The sequence below is a fragment of the Lithobates pipiens genome, unplaced genomic scaffold, assembly GCF_037356315.1.
Source record: "Lithobates pipiens isolate NorthernLeopardFrog02 unplaced genomic scaffold, aLitPip1_a1.2 Scaffold_19, whole genome shotgun sequence".
NCBI classification, from domain to species: Eukaryota; Metazoa; Chordata; class Amphibia; order Anura; family Ranidae; genus Lithobates; species Lithobates pipiens.
In genome coordinates this window covers 557,279,956-557,296,055 of record NW_027507764.1, presented here as the reverse complement: position 1 = coordinate 557,296,055, position 16,100 = coordinate 557,279,956, and positions in this window count along the sequence as shown.

The following is a 16,100-nucleotide window of genomic DNA, read 5'->3' as shown; positions in this document are numbered from 1 at the left end:
ATTATTCTACACAGTTTTTTTTATTGTGCATTAAAAACAAAAACATTAGAGATGCTATTTGCCAATAGAACTTAACCAAAAAGTGCATTCTATGCTTTCAAAAATATAGAAAATAAATATACCAAATCAAATCATTATTCAACCAAAAAAAAAAAAAAAAACCCCCAAGGCCGATAATATATAACATGTTATCTCCTCCGATTCCACAACATGGCTGGTTGACGAACGGCCATTCAGAAACAAACTGAAAAGCACAAAATGAAAAGCGCAAACTGAAGAGCATAAATCAACACTCACCAAACTTCTACTAACACGAAATTAGCAGAAGGAGCCCAAAGGGTGGCGCTGAAGAGCTGAAAAACCACGTAGTACGGCTAGTACATCAATACATTTGTAATTGTTGGCCAAAATTTGTGTAACCGTGTGTATGCAAGACAAGTTTGAGCCAACACCCTTCGGACAAAATTCCACAGTTTTGTTGGCCAACAATCTGATCGTGTGTACGAGGCTTTATACTCATGCATTTACACGTGCAAATTATGCTCATAAGCTCCTCTCTGAATGAAGCTTTGGTGCAGTACTTATGCATCTAAATACTGTCCTTAAAGTGTTTGTAAAGGCAGAAGCTTTTTTTCCTAACTTATTGCATTCTATTCTTTAAAGCGGGAGTTCCGCAGTTTTTTTTTTTTTTTAAAGCCAGCAGCTACAAATACTGCAGCTCCTGAATTTTAAAATAAGGACACTTACCCGCCCAGCGCGCCCGCGATGTCGGCACCCGAAGCCGATCTTTCGATCGTCTCTCGGGTGCTGCCGCCGCCATCTTGGGTATGGGAATCAGGAAGTGGAGCCTTGCGGCTTCATTTCCCGGTTCCTTACTGCGCATGTGTGAGTCGCGCTGCGCAATAAGGATGGTTCCCGCTGTCTCTGGGATCCGTGTGTTTCCCAGCAGACAGCGGGGGACCCGCGGGAAGTGGTGTAAATATCTGCAGATTCTGCGGATATCTATGCCGGAAGTGCAGTACAGGTATCTGCACCCCCCTCCCCCCTGAAAGGTGCCAATTGTGGCGCCGGAGGGGGGGGGGGGTTCCAATGAGCGGAAGCTCCACTTTAGGGTGGAGCTCCGCTTTAAGATTAAAAAACCTTCTGTGTGCAGCAGCCCCCCTCAGCCCCCCCTAATACTTACCTGAGCCCCCTCTCTATCCAGCGATGTGCACGAGTGCTTCGACCATCTCCTAATGAGACACAGCAGTGGCTCCATTGGCTGCAGCTGCTGTCAATCAAAGTCAGTCAGGGGACAGGGCCAACCCATGGCTCCATGTCTGAATGGACACACGGAGCTGCAGCTCAGCTTGGGTGCCCCCATAGCAAGCTGCTTGCTGTGGGGGCACCGGGCAGGAGGGAGGGGCCAGGGGCACTGAAGAGGGACCCCAGAAGAGGAGGATCTGGGCTGCACGGTGCAAAATCTTTTCACAGAGCAGGTACTGTAAGTATAACATGTTTGTTATTTGTAAAGGAAAAAAATAGAATTTAGTATCATTTTAAAATACTGACTTAAACGTTTGTCTACAAACAGTGGCGGAATTATCAGGGTCACAACAGTCGCAGTTGCGACTGGGCCCTGGAATTCCATCACTGTGGGGGGGCCCCGGCGTGGTTGCTATTCACAGGGCTGTGAGTGAAGAGCGTGTCTCATGTAAACAGCAGCACAGAGACACCGGCACTCGGGAGTGAAGTTTCATTTTCCCTTGTCCTCTCGCAAAACACACAGAGGATCTGCTCCCCCTTCGGCCCCCCCTCCCCTCCCCTCCTCTCCTGTGTTCTCCGCGGGAAATGTGAGCTTGTTAGCTTCACACCTGAATGCCCGCGGAGAACACAGGAGAGGAGAGGAGGGGAGGGGGGGCCGAAGGGGGAGCAGATCCTCTGTGTGTTTTGCGAGAGGACAAGGGAAAATGAAACTTCACTCCCGAGTGCCGGTGTCTCTGTGCTGCTGTTTACATGAGACACGCTCTCCACTCACAGCCGTGCTGACTCCTCTCCAGTGTGTGCAGAGACTCAGGAGGATCCCATCGCCCATCACCATCATAGAGCTGCTGATCGCTGCCTCCCCCCAGGTGCGGGGGGGGGGGGTTACAGAGATCTGCTGGGGGCCAAGGTGCACAGCGGAGTCCAGCAAGGTACAGAGAAACCTCTTTAAGGGGGGTGACTGTCTAGGGACCCTAAAGTAAGGGGGGCTCTCTCGGGACCCTGAAGTAAGGGGGGGTATCTGGAGATCCTGATGTCCAGTACCACCGCCACCCCTCCTCCAGTACCACCACCACCACCGTGCTACCCACCTTCAGTACCACCGCCACCCCTCCTCCAGTACCACCACCACCACCGTGCTACCCACCTTCAGTACCACCGCCACCCCTCCTCCAGTACCACCACCACCACCGTGCTACCCACCTTCAGTACCACCGCCACCCCTCCTCCAGTACCACCACCACCGTGCCACCCACCTTCAGTACCACCGCCACCCCTCCTCCAGTACCACCACCACCGTGCCACCCACCTTCAGTACCACCGCCACCCACCTCCAGGACCACCGCCACCCCCTCTCCAGTACCACCACCATGCCACCCCCTCTCCAGTACCACCACCATGCCACCCACCTCCAGTACCACCGCCACCCCTCTCCAGGACCACCATGCCTCTCCAGTACCACCACCCACCCTCTATTTAGTTAGATGAGAGATCTGGATCTGGGGGTTTAATAAAGAAGGGCAGTATGATGCTGGGTATTTGTGCTCAACATAAGACAGGCATGCAGAATATATAATGGTGTAGACTTCAAAACATTTAAAGCCCAAATCACAGCTGTGTAACATCTCCTAACACCACCCAAATGCTGCCCGTGGGTGCCCTTCCTCATACACACATTAGAGCAATCCCCAACTTCTTCCTTTCTTTTTAATTTTTATATGTCTTTTTTGCAGCTGTCTAGGGAGGCCCGGAATAAGAGACAGAAAAAATCAATGAAGGGCTGGGCATGACAAATGTTTAGAAGTACGCAACTAAGGGGTTAAGTGTTGAGGAAAGGAAGGAAGGGGAGGAGACAGGACGTTTGGAGCTGGAGGGGGCGGAGCAATATAAATAACGTGGGCGGGGATGATCGGGACCAGAGGAAGGTTCAGCGAAGGGGAAGATTCCCACCCACCCTCCCCTTTTTATACCTAGGGTCATTTAAAGTGGTGTTGCCACCAAAAAAATAAAAAATTGTTAAAAATTCTTTAAAAAAATAAATAAAAAATAATTGGAAAAAATATATATTTTTACTCACCTCTAAATACCTGTTGCTAGGGGGTCCCTCGTAGTCTGCCTTCTTCATTGCCCGGGCTGGTGACATCACTTCCCCTCGCGCCGCACAGTCATCTGGGACCTGTCACGTGTCCCAGATGACTGTGCGGCATATCACGGCTCCCTGGGCCGCTCGAGCATGAGCAGTGGGTGCCCGGCTGTGAAGCCACAGCTGGGTGCCCACAGTAAGAATGACGGCACCACGAGCGGAGCAAGGAAGGAGGGGGGGCTTCGTTCCCCCACATCGCTGGACCCTGGGACAGGTACGTGTCCGATTATTAAAAGTCAGCAGCTGCAGTATTTGAAGCTGCTAACTTTTATTTTATTTTTCTTAGGTGGCACCCCACTTTAAGTATTGTTTTTCCTGTATTTCGCTTCTTGTGTGTCTGTTTTTCTGTTTTCTTTTTACAGGGCATCAGGATTCAGGTCGTCATAGCAGCTGTAGCGGCGGTGTCTTTGGTCTTTGATGGTGGCAAGAAAACAGATGTGATGGAAGTGGTGGGGGGCTCATAGGTGGTATGTGTCCCCTTTTTGGCGTATTCCAGCGGAAGGGTAGGCTGGAATACGGGAATGGTTGCACTGCGGGAAAGGGGGTTGTCTCTGGGCTAATAAATGGCTGGAGGTCTGGTATGGTAATATATGGTCACGCAGTGTACTGGTGAAGTTTAAGTGGAAAAGGTGAAGTTTGTGGTACCGTCAAAGACCAACAGACTGGGAGTTTTTGAAATTGTCGTTAAAAAGGTTGTATATAGGTTAATTGATGTTATTTATTTTTGGTTTGGAATAGTTTTGTTTAATAAAGGCTGCTTTGGCCAGTTTTATACTCCAAACTCCTGTGTGGTCCATTATTGGTTAATGATGGGTTAAGGTAAGGGAAAAGGGGGGAAGGAGCTGGTAAGGTTAATAAGGGGATCATGGGAGAGTTTGTGATATCTTTAATACATTGGTCATGGGTCTGGGCTACGATTGTCAGATCCTGAATTCTGCAGTGCACAGCACCACATAATAATGCATTGGCGCTATCTCTGAGGAATTGTTTACGTCCAGGGAGGCCTGAGGGCAGGTCCCAAGGGGGCACGTTTTTACCACCCTGGACTCACAGGAAGTGGATTGAATGAGTGCTGAACCACAGTGGCGAGTATGGGGACAGCACCAAAGAAAAGGCGGGCTTTGCCAGTTGCATTTTTATTTTAAATTTGGCTGGATTTTTTTTTGCTACTTTTTTAATAAGTGAATGAGTTAGGCTATAAGTAAGTTGAACATTTAAAAAAATGTGTACATGAAGTACAGTAATGCGATTTGAAATGCAATTATGTTTCAACAATAACGCAAGGTGCCTACCTACTGGAAATACCCTGCAATTTTACTTTAATAACTATTATTTTCAACAATGTATCTGTCTAAGGGAATGAAATACATGGTGGTGGGAGGGTTGGGTAATCAACAGTGTTAACTTATTGAAAGTAGCTTTTCATTATTAATTAGTTATATTTAATAGCAGGGTACTGCTAGGGGATGACCCCCAGCTGTGGATATATACATAACACGGTCATCAATAATAGAACATTAAACAGTGTTACTCTGACAGCTTCCTGACAGCAAGGATCACACACTGCTTCTCACATAATACCCGTTTGTGCTGCCTTTGAAGATTTCATAGCCTGCGAAAAATGAATTATTTACAAATGACATCCGTTTTTATATGGAAAATAAATCCTTTAGTCTGCAATCAATAAAGGGGGAGGCCGACGTGCGACCTTTACAATGTAACAGACCTGACTCTGATGTAAAAATCATTAAAGGGTCGCTAAGCCTAAGTGCTAATTATCTCTTAGACATGTTTATAAAAAGTGAAGGATTTCTCCTTGTTCTGCTTGTCAGAAAATACAAATTTTCTTTTTCACCCCATAGCGAGGACACCATTCGTATGTAGGTTGTATTTCATTGCAGAAGAGAAAGCTCATAACAAAGGTCTTTTTCCCTTTTGACTGTCAAGAAAATAGTTTTGATTTATTTAAAGGTGAACTTCAGCAAAAAAATAGCCCTGTAAAAATTTAAAAAAGTAGGTTTGCTGCAATACTTGTTTCAGTGTAGTGTCCCCCGCCCCCTTCCTGCAGAAAAGAAACTCATCTCTGCCACTAGATGGAGCTTCACCTCTGGGTTCAATGACAGCCAACATCATTCAACTCACTTCCTTTGAGACCATGGTGTCATGGATACACCCCCTAGGGGTGCGTCATCACACCAGTTTGGGCTCACAGTCCTGTAGCACAGCACTGATGGAAGATACAAGATACAAAGAAGGGTTGTGATTTCATTGAACTGGCAAGAAGAGCTTTGGGAATAAGGTGCCTATACCCTTGATTTAAAAAAAAAAATTGGGGTGGAAGAGGTGAAGAAAAGAGGGAATTTCTATGTTCAGTGTTTTTAGTAAGCTGGAGCTCAGCTTTAAAGCCTAACTTAAGCCAAATGTATTTTCTTAATTTTTTTTATAGAGTGGGGAAGGACTAAAATTTCTCCCATGTTTTAGTCTATGCCTGTGACTTCACTTGAGATGTTTTTCTTCACTTCCTGTTCCTGTGACAAATGAGTGGTGTGGGTGTCACTGGAACAGGAATGCTCAGAGAATAATAATAATGATATAATTATAATAATAATAGCAGCCTTTCTAACCCTTCCCCACTCTACTCCACTATGTGCCTCCCCTGGAGAGACTTCCTATTTCTTTCTGTCCTGACCTGAAATGAGGAGAAAATTCCTCCAAAGGATACATAAGGCAAAACAAACCCAATAGAAGGTTTAATTCTACCCTTCTCTATCCAAAACCAAAAACATTTTTTGTCAGGAATTGTGTTTTAAAGTGGAAGTAAACCCTTCTATCATTTTCAGTCAAGGAAGCTGCCATCTTGGCCTCTAATGATTCTTCAACTGCCATAATGCTGCACATGTGATCAGTTATGAAACCAGCCATTGGATGGTTTGAAAGTTTGGTTGAGAGCACAACCAATGTGAAAGTTATCATTTCCGGCATGCCGGGAATGTAAGTGTTTTTTGAAACTGGGTTTACTCCCGCTTTAAGGCTGATCTCCAGTCTGTATTTTTATTGCATTGTAGCATTTTTTTAAAAGCAATAACTTTCTGTAACCAAATTTCCGGGCATCTTTTGGATAACAGCTGTAGTGCCTGAATAAACCACCTTGAATGAAATTCACAAGGCTTGAATAATTTGTCTTCTGGTCCATAAGACCGATCCCCTTTACCAATACTACTGGTTTTATAAAGGTTCTTGTATATTCTTTGCAGGGTATTGCTGACACCTTTACGCAAGAAGTGCCTGCAATAGATGGATCTGTTTAATGTTGCTCCCTGGTTTGTTCTGCAATGAGTGGCTTTATCTGTTTTACGATGGTCCCTGGTTTGCCCCCAGTGGATCTATCTGTTTTTTGATGCTCCCTGGTTTGTCCCACAATGGGTGGATCTGGTTTATAATAATTCCTGGTTTGTCCCACGATGGGTGGCCCTGTTTTACTATGCTCCCCAGTTTGTCCTGCAATGGGTGGATTTGTTTTAAATGCTCCTTAGTTTATCTCACAATGGGTGGATCTATTTTATGATGTTCCCCAGTTTGTCCCACAATGGGTGGATCTGTTTTATGATGCTCCCCAGTTTGTTCCACAATGGGTGGATCTGTTTTACAATGCTCCCCAGTTTGTTCCACAAAGGGGGGGAGGGGGGGTCTATTTTACGATGGTCTTTCATTTGCCCCCAGTTGGCATATCTGTTTTTCGATTCTCATTGGTTTGTCCCGCAATGGTTGGATCTGGTTTTCGATAATCCCTGGTTTGTCCCACAATGGGTGTCCCTGTTTTACAGTGCTCCCTAGTTTGTTCTGCAATTTGTGGATCTGTTTTACAATGCTCCCCAGTTTGTCCCACAATGGGGGGGATCTATTTTACGATGGTTCCTAGTTTGTCCTACCACTACATATCCCATGCAGAACTATATGGAACTACATGAAAAATGGCACATCAGCTCCCACTTCCAGACATTGACAAAAGGATCTTATAGTGACATCAAACACAGCAACTTAAAAAAAATGTTTATCTTGGAAATTCTGTGAGGCAGTTATTATTTTTTTACAAACAACATACTCAAAAAAATGCGTTAAACTTTCAAACTTGCACAGAAAGTCATATGAAGGAAAACGTCAAACAAGCAGAATAGCTCTGAAAAGGCAGCTCCCTCACAATGAGGCTTCCCTCAATGGATATCCAATAAATAATTGTAATTGTTGATTAATAGGTTGTATGAAAACAGCAACTACAGGAACAAACATAAATTATAAATAAAATATACTATGGGCTGCAGGAATGCTCACAGATACCACCAAATAAAGTGTACTGAACACCCTTTCCTGATGAAGTGGCCACTAAAGTGCAATGAAACAGGTCGATAGTGTGTTTTAACCTGTTATTGTGAACAATAAATATGGACCTTCCTAAAGAGTCTACTTGAAAGAACCTTTTTATTTCATAGGGTTCTTTTCTGACCACGTCACAATCTGGAGTAAGGCTTGGAGGCCAGTGGCTGTTGCAGTTGAGAGATTCACAAGTAGACATCTGGATGAATACACAAAGAGATCCTCTAGCAGATTACGCAGGTTCACCCAAGGCATGGGGTCTAAGCACCAGCCAGTCTTCACTAGAGCTTCTGATGGTGGAGATGGATTTCGCTGTGTGCCAATGCAGTTTGTGACCCTAAGGATTGCACCAGCAGTGAGAGAGCAAGTGGGAGGCAGGTAGCATAGGAAGCAGATAAAGAACAAGCAGATGTGTAGTTGATGAACAATCCAAAGGTTAGTACTAAGTGGTAGCTGGAGGGAATGAGGAACAGAAGTGTAATCAAGGAACAAGCCAAGAGTTGGTAACAAGCGGTAGCAAAGATATGGACTTCAGCAGGGTGACAAGAGTGAGATATTGGCTGGACAGAGCACAATAATCTGGCAAACAGGAAGTGCAAAGCCATGGCTTAAATAGGAATTTCATGGGAGGAGCAAAGAGTTTAAGGTTGATGAGAAACAAGCTACAAGGGAAGATTATCCAAGGGATTGTTCAGGGAGCTGCCCAGCATCCCAGGTGGCTCAGCGAGAAGAAACATCACTAGACAAATAAGAGGTTGCAGATTCAGACCTGGGTCCACACATTATTCTCTCAGCTGGAACTCTCTTGGTAATCTAGGAGCATGAATCTTCTCCTCAGGTTTCCAAGAATTTTCCTCTAGTTTATATCCTTCCCATCAAACCAAATATTGAAATTTGTACCTAAAGATCCTAGAATCTTGAATTCTTTCAATCACAAATTCTTCACCAAGTAACTTAACCGGTGGAGGAGGTGGAAGAATCCTTCCAGAATTTTTTTTTCATGAAATGGTTTGAGTAGTGATACATTAAAAAAGGTCAGGTATGGCTTTGGCAGCACACTAATGGAGCTCCATGAGAGACACAGCCTACAGCCTGACACCCTGCTTTTCTCGACTTGGAAATGGTCAAGCTGCTTCATCAAACCCCACACTCTCAATCCCACCGAGGTCCGTCTGCTTCAACTGCCAGGAACTTCTCAGATCTGTTCAAGGCCCAGCCAGCCACACAAGGCAACATAGCAGGGAACAAGTTTGCATGGGCACAGCAAAATGTGGAGGACTTTAGAAAGACATCTCAGTCTGCCACATAGGACGCAGGTAGGGGCCGCACTAGCAACAACCAACCCCTCACCTATGCAGACATGTCAGGATTCGCTGCTGACATAAAATCCACCTTTTCAGTGGCCATAACAGACCTAAAATCTAACCTGTTAGTTCTTCCTGAAAATCTGGCTGCAGTGGAAGCCACAGGCAAGCACAGGGACAAAGCTTTACACAGACTGGAGAAAGTGAGCGACTCCCATGCCTTACATTTCATTGAATTGAACCGACACTTGGAGGATTTAGATAAAAAGGGCCACAGAAACAGCATCAGAGTGAGGGGCATCCCTGAGTCTGTGGAAACATATCATCCCTGTCTTGCAGAGAGTTTTCAACAGCTTATTGGATAGGCAAGAGGATGCCGAGATAGAATTTGTCAGAGCACACAGAGCTCTCAGAGTTAGGGGCCCCCGAATCTCCCCCCCCCCCAGGGATATAATTTGCTGCTTGCAGAATTTTACACTGAAAGAGGTTCTCAGTCACCCTGTGCCCCTAATAGACACAGGCTAACTTACACATAGGAGAGGCGGGGGAGCTGAACAAGGAGATTCCAGTACTCTCCAAGGTAAGATGTGTTCCACAAGTCCCCAGCTCAAAGTGACTCCCATCACACTAACCTCTTCACTCAGCCCTCTAACAACCCTGAAGGACAATCCTGACTATTTTCACGGGATTGGGAATAAGGTTGTTATTGTTCAGTAGTATGCTGACATCTAGTGAAGATTTTGGGACACTACAACTTGCTTATTATGTGATTTGGTTTTTCCTTCTGTCCTCCCTTGCTGCAACTGGAGAGTGTAAAATATGGTGCGGCTCTGCTTAGTAACAAATCAGCTCCAAGTTTTTTTTTTGTCATAGCTTAATTTACCAAGCTGAAGTTAGAAGCTTAATGGCTACCATGCATAGCTGGATCAGATTTAGCATTCTGCAGTTTTAGTAAATCAACCCCACTAAGTCTAAAGTCTGACACCTAGCCCTGTCAAATTTTCTCTTTCTCACATCATAGTTCAACACAGTAACCAGGGCTCAGTGAAGCCAGCCAATCACATTTCCCTTCTATTGGCCACTGCATGTATTGGAAATAATAGAAGCACAGTAATATGAGAACATGGCACTGTCTGTGGCTGTTGAATGAGACTGGGTAAGCGGGGAAGTGAAGAATAAGTGAAATGAGGATCTCCTCTCTGATCATGGAAATTCATCATCACCCTTACTTCAGGAACAAATGACAGGATCAGCAGGTAAAAAAAACATTATTTTATATTTTCCTATACACTAATCCAATGACACAGCATCGATTCGCTATACCATAGCAGTGCTGTAACCCTGCTTATATTTGTGCATCTGCAATTCTGCACACACTAACTGAACACTTCTTCCACAGCCATGAGCATCACAGACCGTGCAAATTCAATCAAAACACAAAATAAACTTTGTGCTGCCTTATTTTCCGCCATCATTTCTACATCTGTATGGATGGTTTTGCCTCGCTGCTGCCATATTGTGCCTTTTTTTAGCAATCCATGCATGCTGAGCACAGCCGTGTCATTTGCACAGCATGTAAACTTCAGCTTTAAAGTATATGTGAACCCTAAAACAGCTCATTCAGTTTAAAATAGAAATGAAAAGCAAAACATTTATTTGTGTATATATATATATATATATATATATATATATATATATATATAGCGGCAGGCTCCTGAAGAGCAAGCACTATGTTTTCAAAATTAAAAGCTTTACCCAAACTACAGTTTGGTTTTGGTCAGTGGCGTAACTAGAACCTTCAGGGCCCCGATGCAAGAAACCATAAAGGGCCCCCCTGAACCCCAGCCAGGGCCCTTCTCGCCGAGTCCGGGGGTGGAACTCCAGGGCGTGATCACAGGTATGACCTTTATGAGCCCTGTAGTTCCACCACTGGTATCAGTATTTATTTTTATTTTTACATTTTTAGGTACCCCATTGGGGGACTGTCTCTAGGCAGGATGGGGTCCTTTTCTCCAGGGCAGATGAAGTTACTGCCCCCAGATGAGAAGGGGTCCCTGTCTCCAGGGGAGATGGGGGTCCCTGTCCCCACGTGAGAAGGGGTCCCTGTCCCCAGGGGGAGATGGAAGGGGTATGTAATGGTGTGTGGGGGATGGTACCCCTAGCTGCCTATGCTGCTGCCAGCCATATGTAGAGGGGGCTGCATGGGCCCCCTGCATCACAGGGCCCAGTTGCAGTCACGACTGCTGCACCCCCTATAGTTACGCCCCTGGTTTTGGTCTATTTGACTACATTTGGCTCTGTGTCAGTCTGACTGGACTGTGGGATGTTCAGCCTAGCCACAGGGGGGACCGTCTCTGGTGGCAGGTGTGGAACTATGCTCTGGTTATTATTACCTCTCAGAGTCAGGTGTATTGTAAGTCTCAAGTTACTGGGCCATCTACCACGGGAAATCCCCTAGATGTGTCACAAGGAGAACAAAAGGTAACGGTAAGCCCAAAAATAGCAGCTCCTACGGGGGTAAGTGCTACATATATATATATATATATATATATATATATATATATATATATATATATATATATATATATAAGCACCGTACCGTCTAGCATTGTGCTGGGTATTACCTGTCCCTCTAGTGCTCAATGTATCCAGTGACATCATATTTGTGTGCCCAATAAAAAGGATTGTGAGACGAATAGTTCCCCTGTCAGATAATTGCTTTGCATGATTGTGTGCCAGGACTATATATCCCACAGTTCTTTGCTGTCATCTAAAGATTGCTGGGAGTAGCTATAAAAGAAACCAAAGCCTGCAAGGATGCTCTCTTCCTCCTAGCCCTGACACAAGACGGACCTCTCTGTGCCAGAGAGAGAGAGGTCGCGGCCTACCCTGCAGAGTCATGCTTCCAACTCGTGGCCTGAGGGGCCTAGCTCTGTTGTTCACTGTCAGACATCCTTTCCAGGACCACTCCAGTCGCCTGCCTGTCAGTGTGTGTGGCAGCTTCACGTCGGGAGATCGAGACAGTGGATCTGCTTCACAAGTGCCGCTACGCAAGTGCCTCTACACAAGTTCCTGTTCGGAGGACATTAGAACAGTCTGGTTGTTGGTGAGAGGGCATATTACTTGACCTTTATCCATCCTTTACCACCATCATATTGATACACTTTGCACAGACATCTTTACTCCAAGAATATTTTACTGCATTACTTGAACACTGTGCTCAGACACCTTTAGCTTTCTTTATTGTGAGGAATCCACCATTTTCACTATACCCAAACAGATTACAGTTAATGAGCTCCAATTAGCCAGTGAAGAACATCAGATCTGCAACAAGGATTTTTTTGCCATACTTAGAGAAGGGCTGGCCAGGTTCCATCTTCTGTAGTATGACAGTATAAGGAGTTACATTGTTACATAGTTAACAGAAACATCCTCTAGGAGGTGACATTATATATAAAGGAAGTGTGCATATATGTTTATAGTATTATAATATTATATTATATATAGTAATATTGTTGTTGTTAAACTCTGTCTTGTGCCTTTGGGAGGAATTATTCAGTTAACACTGTTGTTTAAAGCCCTACTTTATCTTAGTAACAACTTCTTCTTCTTTATTATGTTCAAGTAAAATGTCTCTAGAACCTAATTACCTTGAAGCCCCATACACACTATCAGTTTTCCTGCTGAGTTTTTCCTTCAGATTTACCAAAACCATATAATATGAGGTCATACCTTAGGAGTTTCAATTTGTATGCAATCAGGCAGGCCCTTGCACTTCATGGTTTTGGTAAACCTGAAGGAAAAACTTAGCAGAAAAACTGATATTGTGTATGGGGCATTAGTTGTTTGATTATTGCCACACAGTGCTGCATGGATGTCTAAACCCAGAGTGTCAGGTGGGTTGGAAGTTTCACTTGGTCATGGCCGTGCAGATGAGTAAGTAATTCTCAGCAGTCCTCTCGGGCGCCGTGCTACATACACATGTATATATATATATATATATATATATATATATATATATATATATACACATACAGTATCTCACAACAAAAGTGAGTATACCTCTCACATTTTTGTGTAGCACTGACCCCCGAAGGAGCTGCTGGATTTATTTGGGCTTACCGTTACTTCCTTGTTTGCTTCTCCGTCTTGGGGTTCCTGTGGTAGATGGCCCAAAGAATGTGGAAACTGATACTGAATCCTCTTTTGGGTTATTTATTTAGAACAGAAACAGAGTCTTTCAATAAAGGGTAGAAGGTTAGGAGTGAGTTCATGTACTTGGATTGCAAAAATGGAAGTCTTTAGAGAAAATCCAGAGAATAGTGAGAGACCGTTTCACAACTGGATTTAACAACCCTCTCTCACTAAGCCTAGCAGCCGGTGGGGTGCTCGACAAAGTCTCTGCCACAGACTTGTGAGATACACTTAAGCAGGGCCGGTGCTACCACTAGGCAAACTAGGCAGCCGCCTAGGGCGCACTGCTGCCTAGGGGCGCCCGGCCACTGGTCTTACTACTCTGTTCTCTTTGCAACAAGCAACTAAGTCTCAGCATCAGCAGGCAGCCACCGCTCCGTTCGTACATAGTATCAGAGGCGCAGTGGCGGCGGAGGACTGTGTCTGTGTCCCAACTCCTGAATGAATGGAAGCAAGCAAAAATTCATTGATGGGCATGAGTAGGCTGCATTGATGTGCACTGGTGAGGCTACATTGATGGGCGTTGGTGAGGCTGCATTGATGGGTGCTGGTGAGGCTGCATTGATGGGTGCTGGCGAGGCTGCTTTGATGAGCACTGGTGAGGCTGCTTTGATGGGCGCTGGTGAGGCTGCATTTATGGACGCTGGTGAGGCTGCATTGATGGGCGCTGGTGAGGCTGCATTGATGGGCACTTGTGAAACTGCTTTGATGAGTACTGGTGAGGCTGCTTTGATGAGCACTGGTGAGGCTGCATTGATGGGCACTGGTGAGGCTGCATTGATGGGCACTGGTGAGGCAGCTTTGATGGGCGCTGCTGAGGCTGCATTTGATGGGCGCTGCTGAGGCTGCATTTGATGGGCGCTGCTGAGGCTGCATTTGATGGGCACTGGTGGACTGCATTTGATGGGTGCTTCATTAAAAAGGTGGTATATACATGGGCAGGACAAAGGGGGTGAAGTCAGGGGTGTCAAAAATCCTTGCACCAGCCTTGCACTTAAGCATTACTGAGGGATGTGGACAAATTTAAAGAACTGACATACGGTACCAGGTTCTCTCAGCCGATCCGGCGATACCATATGAGTGCTCCAGGTTGCGTCCTTCAACTAAGCCTCCAGGCTCCTTTAGAGAAACCCGCCTTGCGCACGGTCTTCTCCTGAAAGAGTCCTCTCCTGGGGTTCTTCAGTTGCTGGGCCTCTCCCTTCAGATGAGACGGCACTGGACCACCCTTGGATCAGTAGGCCCCGAAATCCACTCGGGCCTGTCCCCTCAGTTGCGTCGCCTCGGGCCAGCCGGCCCCAAGACTTAGAATGCATGGTTCCGCACCCCAGGCCAGTAGGGCCATGGGGCTGGGTCAGGAGGACCACCAGAACCGAACAGGCAGAAAATAATCGCACAAGAACCCCCGTCAACGTGACGTCGATAGCTTAAATACCACCCCCCCAGAATGCACAGCAGGAAAACACTCCTACTGGGCTGGTTCCGAGAGAATAGTGGCATTCAATGCACCCAGCTAGACTGCGTTTCTACTCTTGCCGGTGGTGACAGCGACACCTGCGGTCAAGGAGAACCCAGTGCAACCCAGCTGGACTTTTACTGAAACCAGAAATAGTCCTGAAACCCAACTGTGGCTTCAGGCAAATTAACTTTTCAATAAACATAGCGCCTGCTCGTCAGGAGCCAGTGCTACATATGTAAATATTTTATTATATCTTTTCATGTGACAACACTGAAGAAATAACATTTTGCTACAGCTTGTATAACAGTGTAAATTTGCTGTCCCCTCAAAGTAACTCAAAACACAGCCATTAATGTCTAAATCACTGACAACAAACGTGAGTACACCACTAAGTGAAAATTGGGCCCAAAGTGTTAATATTTTGTTTGGCCACCATTATTTTCCAGCACTGCCTTAACCCTTTTGGGCATGGAGTTCACCAGAGCTTCACAGGTTGCCACTGGAGTCCTCTTCCACTCCTCCATGACGACATCTTGGAGCTGGTGGATGTTAGAGACCTTGCCCTCCTCCTTGTGATTAAAATTTTGGACCCAATTTTGGAGATCCTGGTGTGCTGGTGACACTTCCTTCTCAAGAGTGAGAGCGATAACACCGAAAATCTAACACACCTGCTCCCCATTCACACCTGAGACCTTGTAACACTAACGAGCCACATGACACCAAGGAGTGAAAATGGCTAATTGGGCCTAATTTGGACATTTTCATTTAGGGGTGTACTCAATTTTGTTGCCAGCAGGCCTGCCGTCTTCTTACCAGGATTCATTGAGTGAACACCAGTCCCGCCGCCCAGCTGTGAGAATTGCACCTACCACATCGCCAGGAGTTGCCGCTGTTCCTGTTAAAGAGAACCTGCAGTGCATCGCCACGCTGAAGACCTCCTGTGCCACTTGCTGACGATTGGGGAAACAGTGCAGCGGGCAACAACTCAGATCTCTGAATCCACCACTGACCAATCCACCGCATTCAGCTCCCTGCTGAACAGTGTACAGACCCTGCATCGCTTTCTGTGTGTGAGCGCCTGCTGTCTTCAGGATCTGGTGAGTGGGCTCATGCCCAAGCTCTTCCCTGCCTGGCAGTAACATACAACACATGGACACTGAATGCAGACAACATAAGTATGCTGATGCTTTAAGAGTTTCCTTCCCTGGAACTAAGGGACCAAGCCCAACCCCTGAAAAACAACCCAGAAACTGATGTGGGTGAGAAGGCCTGGCTCGCATTCTCCACTCTAATTTATCCTAAAGGTGTTCTATCAGGTTGAGGTTAGAACTCTGTGCAGGCCAGTCCAGTTCCTCCACCCCAAACTGGCTCATGCATTTCTTTATGGTCC